This window comes from Cupressus sempervirens, chromosome 6 (assembly GCF_028749045.1).
Source record: "Cupressus sempervirens isolate cs-2001-9-10 chromosome 6, ASM2874904v1, whole genome shotgun sequence".
Classification (NCBI taxonomy): domain Eukaryota; kingdom Viridiplantae; phylum Streptophyta; class Pinopsida; order Cupressales; family Cupressaceae; genus Cupressus; species Cupressus sempervirens.
The window spans coordinates 533,289,983-533,307,496 of record NC_143123.1 but is presented as its reverse complement, the minus strand read 5'-3'; positions in this window follow the sequence as shown (position 1 = coordinate 533,307,496).

The window sequence follows — 17,514 nt, the reverse complement described above, 5'->3', positions numbered from 1 at the left end:
TGGGTCTTCCACACACTCAGCGAGGTAATGAATCTATTTTTATTGTTATTGATCGGCTTTCCAAAATGGCTCACTTTATAGCTTGTAAAAAGATTGATGATGCCACTAGGATCATCAAATTATTCTTCTCAAAAGTTGTTCGATTACATGGTCTACCCAAAACCATTACTTCTGATTGTGATACAAGGTTCTTGAGTCATTTCTGGAGGACTTTATGGAAGAAATTGGGAACCAAGTTATAGTTTAGCAGTGCCTACCTATCATGTCCCGCCCCTACCATCATAGCACTATTGACATTTTGTTTCTTTTGGACTTTGATAGTTAGACTCTAGATGACACATTATTACCCCCTATGGACATTGATATTTTGATCCTTAGACTATTTGATTTCATGTTATGTTATTGGGACATTGATACCTATATCATTAGGCTATATGATGATTCCTTATGATGTTACTAGGACACTAATATTCTAAGTAGTTTTTATGATGTTATTCAGATATGCTTACTTACCTTCTTGATGATCCATATGTCATGATTAAAGCTTATGTTATACCCAAGTGAATGTTTGATTTTTGAATTGTGGTCTCCATATGGTGCTAGATTATCATGTCTTAGCATATTTAGAGTAACATTAAGAATTCATGTATCATTTGAATAAACTAGAATTGTATACTTATATTATATTTGATGCATTGCTTAAGGTAGATTAATTCCATAATTTTCTTTAAGAATAAATGATCATAATGTTTTACTATCTAGATTAGAGAATTGCTACAAATGTGAAGTGTGTAATGTGATATGAATGGAAATACATATTTCATATTAGTTATGTTATTCATTGATGATAGAATCTATGCGATTTATATTTACGTTATCATTTTATCACCTTATTCTTGGACTACTGATATTTGCAATAAGTGTGCAGGAAAGAAGCCCATGGATTTATGGAGAACCTTGCTAGGTGTTTGGAAAAACCAAGGTTAACCCTAAGGAGGGTATAACCTTTTTACCCTTGTATTTTATTTGTAAAACCAATTTGTGTGTATTATTGTGATTCTATAAAAGTAAATTTGTTTTTCTTGATGGCTTGTCAAGTGTGTTGTGTGTATTGTGGTGTCACTTGACACATGTTCTCCTTTGTAGCATGCTTAGTGGGATGGTAGGTGGTTGAGTGAACCAAGGAGTGGTTTGGTAGGATTTCTTTTCCCTAGGTGTATTCATGGGTCCAAGAGGGATTCTTTCTATGCTATGTTGAATGCACACCTTTTTGTGAATTTCTAGGAGGTTTACACCATCCCTAGGGGTAGTTTGAGGTCTTATTTTAAAGCCCATATGATGTACCTAGGGGATAGGGGCATTTTTAAGTATTATAAACTTCCCTAGGCATTGAAAAGAGAACCCAAAAATTGTGGATTCCCAAGTTGGCCGAATTTGGAAACTTAAGCATCAAAAGAAAACATTCTTTAGAGAGAGTTGGTTGGAGAGTTCTTGGGGGGAGAATTTTTGGATAGATCTGGAAAAAGAATCTAAGTGGGGAAAATTTTGGAAAAGGGAAAAAACAAGGAGAAGAAGATAGCTTAGGAGGAGGATTGCTGGTAAAAAGAGAGGGAGCTCAAATTTGCTTGGAAACCAGGTTGGTAACCTTATGTACCCTTGGTATGAAAGCTTGTTGTTAAGTAGATTATTTTTATTGTGTTATGCATGTGAGTTTTCTGTAATGTAGTTGTAATATGGTGTGTTGTAATGTTGTGTTGTTTAAGGTTGACGGATCATGTTTCAGTTTTGGTGTATGTGTGTATTGTGATTTACTTTGTATTGTGAATTCATGTGTTCTTGTTGCAGTTTTCTATTTTGGGTGTGACAAGGTGAGTCTCATCTCTTGGGAGGGAAAGAGAGCCTTGTGAGGGTAAGGGGTGAATAGGGAATGTGTTGGGTGAGAGTCTCTCCTAGTGTAGGAGAGGGATGCCATATGGGTGTTGTGGGCCCCATATGCCACCTTGCTGGAGTTATAAGTATTGTAAAGATGCCATGTGAGGGCATGTATGTGGTGTTGGGTTGCCTTGTGAAGGCATGCATATAAAATGTATAGCCTAATGAAGGCATAGTTGCAGGTGGAGTCTCCTCAAAATTCATTTTCCACCCTTACCCCTTGAGATGGATCTACATGTGATCCTAAGTGGTCTACCTTGGTTGGGAATTTTTGTGGTTTTATTTGTCAACTATAAAATGTGTGAACAGTTTTGTAATGTGAGCATTGTGCTGTAAATGGTTGTTAGTAATGTATGTCCACCTAGTCAAGGTTCTCCCTGCTCGGGGGTGGCCTTTAAAAGGCCTAAGGTTGGGAGGAGAGTACCATGGGCTTGTTGGTGTGTGTTGTACTGCAGGTTGTGATCTATGGATTGAAGACTTGAAGAGAAGAAGGATGTCTTATTTTCATGTGTAGCAAAAACATACTTCCAAGTGAACTCTTATTGTATTAGGGAGAGTCACCCTTGGGTAACTCCCAATCGTGTGTTTTATGACAATTTGTAAGCTAAAAAATTGTATAAGTGGATTGTATAAGTGGACTGTACTTGTTGATATGTTGCTACATTCAGTGATTAAAGAAATTTATATATCATGCACTATTCTATAGTATATAGAAATGAGTAAAGTTGTTATGTTTTTGTTTCTAAAATGATTCTAAGAGAAAATGTGTGTCTCCATTTGAAATTGATACATTTGGTTATAAAGACATTTTGTTAGAATTTCAAATAATGTTCTAGTTAGAAGGAACTAAAGTGGTTAGTGAAGTTAGTTAAATGTATTGTAGTAATGTACATCAATATTGTAGATAAAGGAAAATAAATAAAAATAAATAAAATAAAATAAAAATGCTTTCATTGAAAAAGAAAAATATATTTATATTTCTTGGTTCCTTTGACTGTAATATTGGTGCACTACACCACCACCCTCAAACCAATGGACAAATAGAGGTAGTCAATCAAAGTTTGGGGAATTTATTACAATGCATTGTTGGTGAGAAGCCCAAATGGTGGGACTTGACATTGCCCCAAGCATAATTTGTTTATAATAGTTATGTTAATAGGTCAATAGTGAAATCTCCTTTCCAAATTTTTTACGGTAGAAATCCTTCAGGTGTTCTAGATCTCATGCCTTTATAATTGGGTGAGAGGATTAGTGATGATGGAGTGGCTTTTGTTGAACACCTTCAACAACTCCAACAAGATGTTTGGCACAAGTTACAACTTAGCAATGACAGCTACAAGATTCTTGTAGATGCTACTAGAAGACACCAAACATTTATTGAAGGTGACTTGGCCATGGTTTACTTACACCGTGAGCGGTTTCCTACTGGCACATATCACAAATTGAAATACAAAAAGATTGGGCCTTGGAAAATCCTTAAGAAAATTAATGATAATGCCTATGAACTCAGCTTACCCAATAATCCAGACATCTCTCATGTGTTTAATGTTGTTGATTTGCATTAATTTCATGGAAATGTTCTAGACGTAGTTGATGGACAAGAAGTTGAGTGGAAACATCACCTTCCAAATAAGAAATAGGATGCCATTGCCCAAATTCTTGACAAACAATCTACTTCCACAAGGCACGGTCAATAAAGTCGCTATTTAGTACAGTGGGATGGCTTACTAGACACTGAAAATGCATTGCTATCTGAGTGGATAGTGCTACAGTTAGATCCTTCCAAGTTGCACCACTTCACCAACAATCACTTACAGGAGCAACATTTCTTTCAAGAATAGGGGAATAATGCAGGCAGTTCAGAGAGTCATAACTTTTGACTTGGATTTAGGTTTTCTTAGATTTTTTTAGGAATTTTTCAAAATCTATAGTTGAGGTGGATTCCAATAGGCCATCTCTGTTGGAACCGTTTCAATTTATTTTTTGAGAGTCAAAAATTCCATCTTGATCTCCAAATTTTAGTTTTAAAATATCTTAGGTGTTTTTTTGTTTTTTTTGCTTTGTAATAACTTTGAAATTTCTTTCTAAATATCAAAGATTAGTTGGCAGTTTGCCTTTTTGGTTTAAAGGGTAGATATAGGAAACTTTGGATTTGTTTTCAGAGGGTTTTTTGAAGTTACCAAAAATGGCATATTTTTCCAGTTGTCAAAATTTGCCAAATTTGGAAATTTCCTATTTTCTCTTTTGAGAGTCAATTGTTTTGTAATGGAGTTAGAGATCCATGTAGAAGTAGTTTTCAATAATGAACAATTCAGAGTTTGATTCTATATTGAGTTTTGTCATGAGTTATAAAGTTTTTTGTGAATTGAGATTAGTGTGCTACATCAAAATTTGAAGCAAGAAAAAAGGAAAGGAAAGGTGAGGTGGTTTTATAGTCCATGACACTATGCCATAGTTTTTGGGTTTACATATGGTGACAGTGATATGGGACTACCTCGTACTCTTTTTCGAGAGGCGCTTGGCGCTATAAACGAGGCGTACATACCCCACCCCCCAATGGGATTTGAACTTGTGACCTCTCTTTCAAGAGTACAAGCTCTCCACCACTAGGCCAACTCAGGCTGTACTAGAGGAGCTTATGTTACAATATTTACAAATGGCTCCCCTTTGTACTAATATTGCAAGCAACAAAATTTAAATTAAAGAATTCTTACACCTATGTCTATATGGTATATTCATGCACATTCTTGACATGACAACTTGACATTGGTAAGGTGTGATAAAATTGATGTCAAGAGCCAATCAAATTTCAACATTTTTCTAGTACAACAACATAAATTAAATATTGTATTTTAATTGATACATATTATAGGTAGGTCATATAAATTAAATATCACAATTGGTAGGGACTCCAACTATGCATAACTCTTGTTTTAATATATATGTTATATTTTGTAAGTTAATTAAACTATACACAAATAAAAGTACAAACTTTTTTGAAATTGGTATCTTACATATTTTTTATATAGAGAATAGTAGTCAAACTATGTAAATTTGAAAAGTATACATAGTAACAAGTTGTACAATCTTATCATATTAAATTTACATTATTTGCTACTAGTTATGTAAATTGGTGAAATGCAATCATACTCATTACACATATTTTTAAATATTCTTTATTTAAATATACAAATTAAAGAAATCATAATGATGATAAATTATTAGAACTAGTAAAGATATCTTAAGTAAATCTATCTAAAGAAATGTCAATAGATATCTACTACAAAATAATTATAATTTAATTTACTACATCAAAAAAAAAAAAAAATTCCTTTATCTCCATTTATTTAGTTTTTTACTAACTTAAGTTTTTTATTTTAATTTCTAAAAAAATGGATGGTTTATATTTTCAAATATTATAATTCAAACAAATCTTTTATGTCATATTTATTAAATTATTTTTAAAAATATATTCTATGTATAATAAGATCTGAACTTTTGACATGTAGATGGTTCTCAAATTTAACATAGAAGAATAAAAGTTAACATTAACACACTCACACCATCCCACTCCACCCATTTGGCTATTGTAGAATGCCTATCGACATTAATCATAGTGAATTATCCCAATAAATCAATTATTAAATTATTAAATATTATATTAATTTTAATCAAAAAGTATTTTAAGATTTAGAAATAATTGAATTAATTTTTCAAGTAAAATATTAACTAAGTTGATTATCACTTATAGGCAAGAGCTTATAACATAGTGCTAACTCATGAGCCTCTCATTTGGGAGGTCTTAGGTTCAAGACTACTTGAGCTAAATATAAAACAATAAGAATTAATCTAGATTTTGACCTATTACTTATCAAAAAAAAAACTAATTAGCAATTATTCTATTTATTTTTAGATAAATAAAAAATTATTTATTTCTTGTAAAAAAGAATGATTTACATCTATATCTCTTAAAACTAAAGTCTATATATCTATATATACATTTTTTTTGAAAAAAAAATATAATGAATACAAACTACTTTATAGTTAAAATTGCATTTTAGTCAAAGGAATTTTCAAGTTTTCATGAGTGCACTCTTTCCACTTCCCGAGCTAAAAAAAAAATTGACCTATGACTCGCTAAAACGGAGTGAAAGCTTCCTATTTAATAGGAAAATATAATGATTACATTTCAACGCAAATTAGTTTAGACATATAAACCAACGCATCCAAATCTATAGATTAAGTTTTGAATTTTTTTACATTTACTAATTAAATTTAAGCTGAATTTTTAAAATATACAGCTCAACGAATCCAAATCCACACACCAAATTTTGAATTTTTTTACATTGTTTTATCTTCGATAATTCTAGAAGCCATCATGAGAAATATTGGTCTTACAATTGTTTCTATTTGTCAAACATCATATAATGCGCAATAATTGACTACCGGCTTAAAAGTAAAGGCACAGTTTTTCCTTATGAGAGGTACATTTGGAAATTACTAACATCTATCTATTGATCAAGCTAATTTCGGTACAGAGAGCGACACAAAGCCACCTAATTACACCGTACACCTTCCTCCATTATGTACTCAAGTTGTAATGTTTTCTAATCCTACTAAAATCACCGCCACAACAATTAATCACAGCAGAACGCCGGTTTTGACCAACCGTCGTTCCCTTTTCCGGTTTTGTTCCCACTGGATATGACGCATAATATATCCTATCATAAGTTGCAGGAAAATAAATTGCAGCCTGAATTTCTGGACAAAAAAAAATTAGAGATTAACTCCTAAAAAGTGGAAAAGACCCCACAGCAGAAAGTTTGATGGAACTGGAAGCAAGTCCCACACAAATTTGGCACGCTGGAAGTCTGTCAAACTTGTTAATTATATTGAAGGAAATTAATTATTCAGACACAAAGATTCAGAAATAATTTTAATTAGATTTCAGCATACTCGTGCACTAATTTCCTCCTTATTTGGCGTCTTAATCAGGGATTTGACTGGTTAATGCATACAAAAATAAAATAGACAGATAGCTATCATGGCTAAAATATGTTGCTTTATGCCCACTTCTAGAAATTATAGAACTAAAGAACACTTTTCAGTTTTTTACATGATTAATTCAGGACAGATAAAGATAAGGGACGTCATAGTTCTTGCCTATAATGTTAATAATTTAGAGCAGGTAAAACTGGAGATGTAGATAAAGGAGAGGGAAGGAGAAGAGAAGTAGATAGGGACATAGGAAGAAGTAGAGAGAGGTGAAGCTTGAAAGAGGGAGGGAAAGACATAAGAAAAAATATGGTAAATAGGAAGAGATGAAGAGAAAGAATAGAAAACTATAGATGAAAAACTATGGAGAGATTAATAGTTGTGAAAGATTTAGAAATGGAGGAAGAAATATGAAATAATATTTAAGTAAAGTAATTGGAATAATTAAATAGTTTAAAATAATGTTTATTAAATATTAGAATCATAGCATACTTTATTATAATATGTATAAATCTTTTATTATTATTTTAAATTTTAACAATCAACAATCTCCTTATATATAACCTTGTGAAAAATAAAATCACAAATTTAAAATTTTGTTCAGCACATGAAGGTGTCAAGTGCCAGTTTTGCTCGGCACGTGAACGAGCCGAGTGGCAAGAGGGTGCCGAGTGAACTACCCACTCAAAGGGCAACTTGGCACAAATGAATGCCAAGTGAGCTCGGTAGCAAGCAATGTCGAGTGAGCTCGATAGCCACTACAAAGCGGTGCTCAGCAGAAGTGGATGTCGAGTGAGCTCGATAGCCACTACAAAGTGGTGCTCAGCAGAAGTGGATGTCGAGTGAGCTCGGTTTAAACTGCAAAATTATAACCCAAACAAAGATCAGACCGAGTGACCAGACTTACAACGTGAATAATTCCACCATTAAAACCAGAGAGCCAAAGTGTGAAACTTTCAACAATGAACTTCTCGAATGCAATGAATAGAGGAAGAACAATGGATTTTAGTATGCCTACTTGCTTGCTTTCTATTTAAATATGATAAAACTTATTACAAAATCTAGGAGCATTCGGCATCAATCAGGGAAAAAAAAATCTTAAAAATTTCAAACTCATAAAACTTTAAACTTTAAACTTGCAACTCTAATGGCTGCATACAATAATGCCTGGAGCAATCACTACTTCACAGGACAAATCCAATAAACAAAAAACTTACAGAATGACAAGAGAAGAAACATGTGCAACTACAGGCACGAAACAAACTTTCTTTTGTCTTCTGCACTTAAACTTGATCTGTTGATCGACTTCTTTTTCTTCTTTCTTCTCTGCTCTGCTCTACAACACTCTGATCTCTCTCTTCTTCGTCTATCTCTGTCTGGTCAAATGGATCTGATCATTCCTTTTGTCTTACTAGCAAAAAAATTTTCCCTCTCTTTTTTAGATTTGAAAAACTCACCTACCTGCATTAAATTTTTGGATCATTTTGCTAGCCCTTAGGGTGGTAGTTGGGTGTTTGGCTCAAGGGGCAACCAAAATAGGTGAGATATTTCAACAAACCTTTGATTTAAATGATTATGATTGCAATTGTAATTTAATTTTAATTCTATTTTGTAAAATAATTTATTCACAAATTAATTATAAATATTTTAATTTTAATTTTAAGTGTAATATAATTAAACTATTATAATAATAATTATTTTTTATTAGGTAAAACAGGTTTTACAGGGATCCTGAAACCCAAAGTTTTATAGCAAAAAAGAGCGAGATGAAACAGACTAAACAAACAAAAAACTGCCACAAAAGGCCAGAGACAAAAGAAGGCCCAAAGCCAAAGAACAAAGGCCAGAGACAAAAAAGAAAAGCCAAGCGAATAGGCTAGTGGTTGTCCATGTCCATGACCTACAAGGTTTCTGCAGCATCATTGTCCTTCTGACTAGCCACGCCCTCCTAAATCCTAGTAGGAGTGTTCATCTAGTTCCCCTGATTCTCCTGGTCACTGGCCTCTTTCTGAAATTCTTCCCCGGTTGAATCCTTGCTCTGTGTTTTGCTCCGCATCCCTATCAAGGCCAGTTGTAGTCAAATAGTCTCCCAGATTGACAATATTCTCATTCAAGGTGTGAAGGGTGTCCACTATCTGTTTGGTGATTATCTGGTGGAAAGAATCCAGCCTTTGGACCTTCTGCTCAAGCTGGGTGAGTCTGTCATCCTGATGGTCTCTGGACACCTGACCTCTGTCTTTCTCCTGGCTACCCACCTGGTCATTGTTACCTCTGGCTTCCTAGTCCTTGTCAGTACCGTGGTTGTTGGGTTGGTTGTTCCTGTCCTTCAGAGTCTCAATTTCATGAAAAAGCCACTTGATGGAACGAAAGTTGTCAATCAGACTATTCTTTGCATTGTTTAGGAAGTTGAAGCCAATTTCACGCAAATTGTCAGAGATAACCAAAAGATTTGGGTCAATGAGCTCGTCGTAGTGGGTACTTCTGTCAAGGTCCTCCAACAATTGGATTTTTGCAGGTTCTCTAACAATACCCAAACTGACCTTTTCCCCATAGAAGTTCCTCCAGGCCCTCCTCTTGTTCTTTCTGATTACCTCCCCCCCTTTTTCAATCATGATTTCAATCATCTCCTCTGGGGGCAAAATGGGAACCTCCTAAGGCGAATTGGGTAGGGTAGGGCTGGGGGGCACATCAACATGGTCGCTAGGATGTTCCTAGTGTAGGGCGTAGTTCACTTTTCTTTTCTTGGGGTTAACCTTGGGGTCCATAGGGATCACCACCTCCTTGTCATTTCCTCTCCCCTTATCTTCTTCCATCTCACTTTCCTTTCCCGTCTCTGAGTCCTCCTCCTCTGACTCTATATCAGAATCCACATCATCATCACTAGCCTCTTTCACCTCCTTAGGATGAGGAGAGGGGGGGATAGGGGGAAGACATCTGGGGCTCTTCCTGCTAGGGATGCGGGGATCACGGGTAACTGGGATAGCTTTGCTTGGGGTGTCAATATTCTCTAATTTCACTACAAGCTCATCCTTAGAATCAGAACTGGCAGTGTCCTCTGAGGCACTACCCAAATCCCCAATGGTTTTACCTCTAGTATGGGTTTTCAAGAACTCATAAATCAGAAGCAGGAGACCCTCATGGAGGGTAGGATTTTTGACAGGGCATTTCTTGAACCCCTCTATATTCTTGGCCATGGAGGTGAAAATGTAAAAAGGAAAAGTAATTTTCACTTTGTGTCTAAAGTGATTTAACAGAACAAAATGATGAGTCCTGATTCTATCAAACCTGGGGTCAAGAGTGACATATTCAATGATAATCCTGAGAACATCTTCTTGTCTCTGTAGAAGTTCAAACCATCTTGAGAAAAGTCAGTCACCTCTGCAATAAGACCCTCAGTGATTTGGTGGGAAACACCATCAATTTTGACCTTGCCATTTTTCAAGGAATCAACCATAGCTTTAGTAACCCCCGCATCAAATCCATGAAGCTTCTCCATGAATCTAGTTATACCGCCCTTCTGGAGCTTTCTCCAGACCTTCCTCTTCTCTTTCCATCTCTCTTCTTTGCCCCATGGCTCTCTTTTGATCCTTTCTCCCACCATTGCAAATTTTGGCTCAACTAACCCTAAACCACTAGCAGTATTGCCGAGTTTAGAGTAGCAAAAGGCACTAAGAGTGAAAATAATATTGCGCATGTTTATGGGTTTATTTCTGGCTTCCTTTAGCTTGTGTCTTCCATTTACGTGATTATGGAGCGGAGGGGGTTCCACATAACTCCAAATAAATCCATTTTTGAAGTACAATTTTACAAATCCTATCATCATTAAAAAGATGTTATGTTGGTGCCATGGATTTTCTCCTTTCGAATTAGCTTAGTCGCCACCGCTAAAAAATCATTGTTGCTTCCCCACATCATCACCGAGTTGCTAGCAATCACTTCGTTGGCAAACCAGTCAGTGACCATGTTTGCTTCACGATAAATGTGGTTGACGTGGTAGTTTTGAAAAAATTTTAAGTCCGATTTTAGGTCCTCAATAATGCTTTCGATGGTTCAAGAGGGTTTAGTGACTCCTAAAATGCAATTTATTATATTTAAGGAGTCACCTTCAAGCCATAGTTGCTCAATCCCTGAGGCCAGGGCCAACTTAACAGTGAACCTAGCAGCATTGGCTTCAGCTAGATGATTGGTTTGGTGGCCAATTGGGGAAGAGATGGAAGCAATGCCACCTCCCAAACTATTTTTTATGATACCTTTGCATCCATCTGGACTAGGATTCCCCTTGGCCGCCCCATCAAAATTGGCTTTATGCCAGTTCTCAAGGGGAAAAGACCAAATAGCCTCCTGTCTTCTTTTGATCATTTCTTCTTTCCTAGCTTTACTATTCCCTCCAACCTTTATGTCTCCTTCTCTGGTTATGGCATAGTTCTCTGTCATAAGCCTTTCAATTTTCTCAGCTATTATAACCTCAAGAGCTTCTCTGTCTTTGAATATCCTGTTGTTGCACTCCTTCCAAATTCGCCAATAAAAGTGTGGGAGGATCCAGGAGCTCAATAACTGATATTTCAATCCTTGGTGGTGGCTTCTCCACTGACTAAAAAAATTCTGGATGCAAGCTGGAGGGCACCAGTTGAAATCCAGGTTAGTAGTTAGATGGCTCCACACCCTAGAGGAGAAGGGGCAATGGATGAACATATGATTAACCGTTTCCAGATCTTGCTTACAGAGGTAACATCTATTAGGTAAGAGTTGGCCTCTCTTGGCTAAATTATCTTGGGTGAGGATTTTACCTTGTAAGAGGAGCTAGAAGAAAATGTTTATCTTAGGCGTAAGCCTAGGGATCTAGGCTTTGGCCCAGATAGGTTTCTCCTCTTTACTCACAAGGGATAGATAGCCAAAGGCCATGGAGTAAAGGCTCCCTAAAGAATCTCCCCAGACTAAAGAGTCCTCATTCTGGTTTATGATGATGTCATTCAGAGAGGACATTAAAGGCTTGAGGTCCTGCGAAAGTTCAGCCAGATTGTGCCATTCATTACCATTTCTATAGTTCCTTACCACCAAACCGTATCTGCCAATACACTAATCAGGCCACCTACCAAATATGGGGTGATTAATGAGGGGTTCCTAACATAGCCAACTATCCTACCAAAAAAGGATTTTGTCTCCCATTCCAACTTTCCATTTAGCCCTGGATTTAGCAAGGGGGAGTGTCTTCAAGATCCCATTCCAAATGTAGGATCCCGTAGGCAGCTCAGCCCCTTGAAATATGGAGTTAAGAGACAGTCTACCCAGGTATTTCTCAGCAAGAATATCCCTCCAAACACCTGTGCTTTGGAAGATGTGCCAAGGATGTTTAGCTAAAAGGGATTGATTGAGGTGAGAAATTTTTCTAATACCAAGACCACCCTAACTTTTGGGCTGGCAGACCAAATTCTAGGAAACCAAGTGGTATCTCTTGTGGCCATCAGTCCCTGTCTAGAAAAAATCCCTCTGAATCCTCTCCATTCTTTTTGTAAACTTAATCGGAATCCCAAAAAGACTGAGGGCATAAGCAAGGAGGTTCTGGAGAATAGAGTTAACTAGAGAGCATTTGTTAGCTTGACTGAGGGTGGCCCCTTTCCAACTTACAAGTTTCCTGTTGAAATTGTCTATAATGCTGATCCAAAAGGAATCTGGAGGTTTAGTTCCAAGAGGTATCCCAAGATAAGTCATTGGTAGGGACCCGATGCCACATCACAAGATGCGAGCAATTTTCCTCTGCCTCTCCAAAGGGGTATTTAGGAAGAAAACCAAACTCTTATCCAAATTGATAGCCTGTCCTAAGCCCCTGGTGTAGGAGTTTAGAATGCTTTTGAAAGTCCTGGCCTCCTAGACAGAGGCTTCACCCCCCAAGATAGTGTCATCCACAAATTGTTGGTGGGTGAAAGTAGAGGGTCCTGAAGAAGGCCTTAGACATTTCAAACTCCTATCCCGGATCTTCATCTGGATGAGTCTGCCTAGGAATTTTGCAAAGATAACAAAAAGGATAGGAGAAATGGGGTCACCCTGCCTTAAACCCCTTGAGGGGGAGAAGAAAGGAGTGGGGAGACCATTAACCAGAACAAACAAAGAGGGAGAAGACACGAGCTGAGAGATGAGCTTGCATACTTGAGCATTGGGACCAAAGGCTCGTAGGATAGCAAAGAGGAAATTCCAGTTGACCCTATCGTAAGCTTTAGACAAGTCTATTGGAAATGAGAATAGAGTAACTGAGAGAGGGAGGGGGTGAATCAGTTACTATAAAAACTTTCCACGGTCCCTAAGATGTCTGAATATACCTTTGATCTGATTAATAAAATGTTGAAACTTGATAATGCAGCAAATGATAAATATTAAGAACTGATATGATATCATGCACAAAGTAATTTAGCAATTAAGAACACAAGAGACACCAGTTTTAACATGGAAACCCAATATGGGAAAAACCACCAATGTAACTTTTTCACTCTTCTGAAGTGAGCTTTGTTAGGAGCCAACCCTGTTAAAGGTTACAAAAACACACTGTTAGGTGTGACCCTGTTAAAGGATTTAATCACCCTGTTAGGAGTGGCCTTGCTAGAGGTCTTTAGAACAATTTAACTGAACTGTCACCCTGTTAGAGGATTTATTGAATGGTTGTTAAAACAACTCTGTTAGGAGATTTTGAATACACTATTACAATGGTTAGAAAGCAACAATGAAATGACCTGATATAATGTGCAACTTATCTTTGCTGATTGCAGATCTCTGTTACGCTTGACTGGATCCTTACTAATCAATTACAACTTTGCAGCTCCTTTAACACATCTGATCCTCCATCAAACTTTTCTCAACATTCGCCTCTTCATACTATAATTCGCATTCATAACTTTTTCATAATCACACACTTTAATTCATAACTTTAATGACCATATATACCTTTCAGATTATCTTAGTCGGCTCAAATCACTGACTAAAACAAACAATTGCAATAGTTGGCTAAAAGTAATTAATTAGAAAATCCCTATACTGGCCGACCTTGCACAGTGAACTTTGTTCAGAAAATAATTCTTGTGTTAACCGACTAATCTCGGTTGATACAGCGAACTTCATGACAAACCATCAATCGCCGGGAGAACTCGGTAATTACTGAGTTTCCTGATATAACCGAGTGAGCTCGGTGGAAACTAACCTTTGGAGACCGAGTGAAGCTCAGTTAACACTGACTTTTCCATAATTCATTTGATGACTGAGTGAGCTCGATGGAAACTAACCTTTGGAGACCGAGTGAAGCTTGGTTAACACTGAATTTTCCATAATTCATTTGATGACCGAGTGAGCTCGGTGGAAACTAACCTTTGGAGACCGAGTGAAGCTTGGTTAACACTGACTTTTCCATAATTCATTTGATGACCGAGTGAGCTCAGTGGAAACTAACCTTTGGAGACTGAGTGAATCTCGGTTAACACTGGCTTTTCACATTTCCTTCATTGACCGAGTTAGCTTGGTTAACACGGTCTTCAACATTTCCTTTGATGACCGAGTGAGCTCGGTTGGTACTGTAAATTGCATTGTAGACTGTCTAAGCTTGGTGAACTTGAGACTAATGACTGATATGACATTTTTGTGACATCAAGGACAACATTATCCAACAATCTCCCTCTTTGGCATTGATGGCAACACAACATGTCATAACAGAAATGAAATTTTGAAAACAAGTTCAACAAGATAACAAACTTCTCCCTCTTTGTTCAACAAGATAACAGACTTCTCCCTCTTTCAATAGTCTCCCTCCGTTAAGGGACTTCATGGAAAACTTTTCAAAACTTCACAAATTTCAGAAGGATATGACAGTAAAATCTCTCCCTCTTTGACAACACATGGCAAAGACAATAGAAGTTAAGTGATTTATAATGTACCTTTAGTACTAATTCATATGCAATGATTTCTGATGAAACTGCATCAACAGATAGATCTTCAATCATGTATGTGTTGATGCATTACTAGAACTTATTTCTAGTGGACTTCAGATAGGGGAATGACCCCTAACTTACCTCTGAGATACAAAAATGCATTCTTAGGTAAAGGCTTTGTGAATATGTCAGCAATTTGTTCTTTTGTATGGACATATTCCAATCTGATCTCCTTGTCTTGTACCAACTCTCTGACAAAATGATATTTTATTGCAATATGCTTAGTCTTGGAATGCATCACTGGATTCTTAGATATGTTGATTGCACTAGTATTGTCATAGAACATGACGATTGGTTCTTTGATTTCCATCTTCATTCCTTGCAATAATTGCTTAAACCAAACAATATTTGAATAGTTTACTAATGCAGCAACATACTCTGCCTCTGCTATAGATTGGGATGTAAAATTCTGCTTTTTGCTTGTCCAGGAAACCAATCTTTTTCCAAGAAAGAATGCTCCTCCACTTGAGCTTTTTCTGTCATCAAGGTTTCCTGCCCAATCAGCATCAGTAAACACTTTCAAATCTAAATTACCTCCAAATTTGTACCATAAGCCATAATCTTCAGTTCCTTTCAAATATCTCATTATTCTTTTGATTGCCATCAAGTGAGTTTCTCTTGGCTTTGCTGAAAATCTTGCAACAATACCAACTACAAGGGCAATATCTGGCCTGGTATGAACTACGTATTGCAATTTTCCAATCATAGATCTATACAATGTTTGATCTACCTCTTTGGATTCATCATCTTTGGTAAGTTTCAATCCAGTACACATTGGAGTTCCAACAGGTTTACAGTCCTCCATACCAAACTTTTTCAATATCTCCTTGATGTATTTTGATTGAGTGATGTAGATGCCATTCTTATTTTGTTGAATTTGAAGACCAACAAAGAATTTTATTTCACCAAACATAGACATTTCAAATTCTTTGTTCATTTGTTTTGAAAAGTCTTTGCAAAGATCATCATGTCCTGTGAAAACAATATCATCTACAAATATTTCTGCCAGGACAATCTTATTATCTGGTCCTTCCTTTATATACAAGCTACTGTTATCATTAGTTCTTTGAAAACCAATCTGAATAAGATAGTTATGCAATCTTTCATACCATGCTCTAGGGGCTTGTTTCAGACCATACAGTGCCTTATGTAATTTGCAGACCATGTTCCTTTTATCTGGATCAATAAAGCCTTCAGGTTGTTCAATGTAAACCTCTTCATCTAGTATTCCATTGAGGAATGCTGACTTGACATCCATCTGATAAACTTTGAATCCTTTGTGAGCAGCATATGCAAGTAAGATTCTGAATCCTTCCAATCTTGCAATAGGAGCAAAGGTTTCTCCATAATCTATGCCTTCTTCTTGAGAGTATCCTTTGCATACTAATCTGGCTTTGTTTCTGGATACCTTACCATCTTCAGTCAATTTATTTCCAAATACCCACTTGGTTTCAATTACATTCTTATTTTTAGGCCTGGGTACAAGAGTCCATGTCTTGTTCTTCTCTATCTGTTCTATTTCCTCGTTCATTGCATCAATCCAACTATCATTTGCCAATGCATCTTTAATGCTTCTAGGTTCAAAATCAGCAAGTAAACAGGTATTTTTCTTGCTTCTTGTCAAGGTTCCTTCAGATTTGTCTCCAATGATCTGATCTGGTGCATGATGTCTTCTGACATATTTAGCTAATATAGGTTCTTTGCCTCTTGAATGAGTTTCATTGCTATCTCCTTATGTTTCAATTTCATGTTCAGGCTGTTCTGGCTCGGTAAGAATTGGCTTGGGCACTTTAGACTCAATAGACACTTGCTCAGTAGTGTCTGAATGTTGTTGTGGCTCGGTTTGAACTTTTTGCAACTCGGTTACTGATGACTCAGGAGTTGAGGAGTCTTGAGTGAACTGTATGCTTGGTATAGTATCTGGTTCAATGTAAACAAATCTTTTGTAATCTTCAGGTACCTTTTTTCTTTCTTCCTTAGATTTGTCTGCAAACTCATCAACTTTCACATGTGCACTTTCTATGACTTTGTGAGTGGATAGATTTAAACATTTATATGCTTTACTTTTGCATGAATATCCTAAAAATATTCCTTCATCACCTTTTACATCAAATTTTCCTTTTCTAGATTCTTTCAAAATATAACATTTGCTTCCAAATACTTTCAGATAACTTACATTGGATTTTTAGCCATACCATAATTCATAGGGAGTTTTGAATGATTCCTTCTTCAACTGTACTCGGTTTAAGGTATGAATTGTTGTGCTAATGGCTTCCTTTGAGTATTTGATAGCAATGTTCTTTTCTATCATTAGAGTTCTTGCACAATCCATGATGGATCTGTTTCTTCTTTCAGCTATTCCATTTTGTTCAGGAGTTCCTGGTGCTAAGACTTGTCTTTTAATACCTTTTTTAATGCAGAAGTTGTTGAATTCATGTGAGATGAATTCACCACCTCTATCTGACCTTAAGCATTTTAGTCTTTTTCCTGTTTCTTTTTCTACTCTTGCCAAATACCATTTGAATTTCTCAAATGCTTCTGATTTGTTCCTTAGATACATGACAGTCATCATTCTTGAGTAGTCATCAACAAAAAGAATAAAAAACTTTTCTCCAGTATA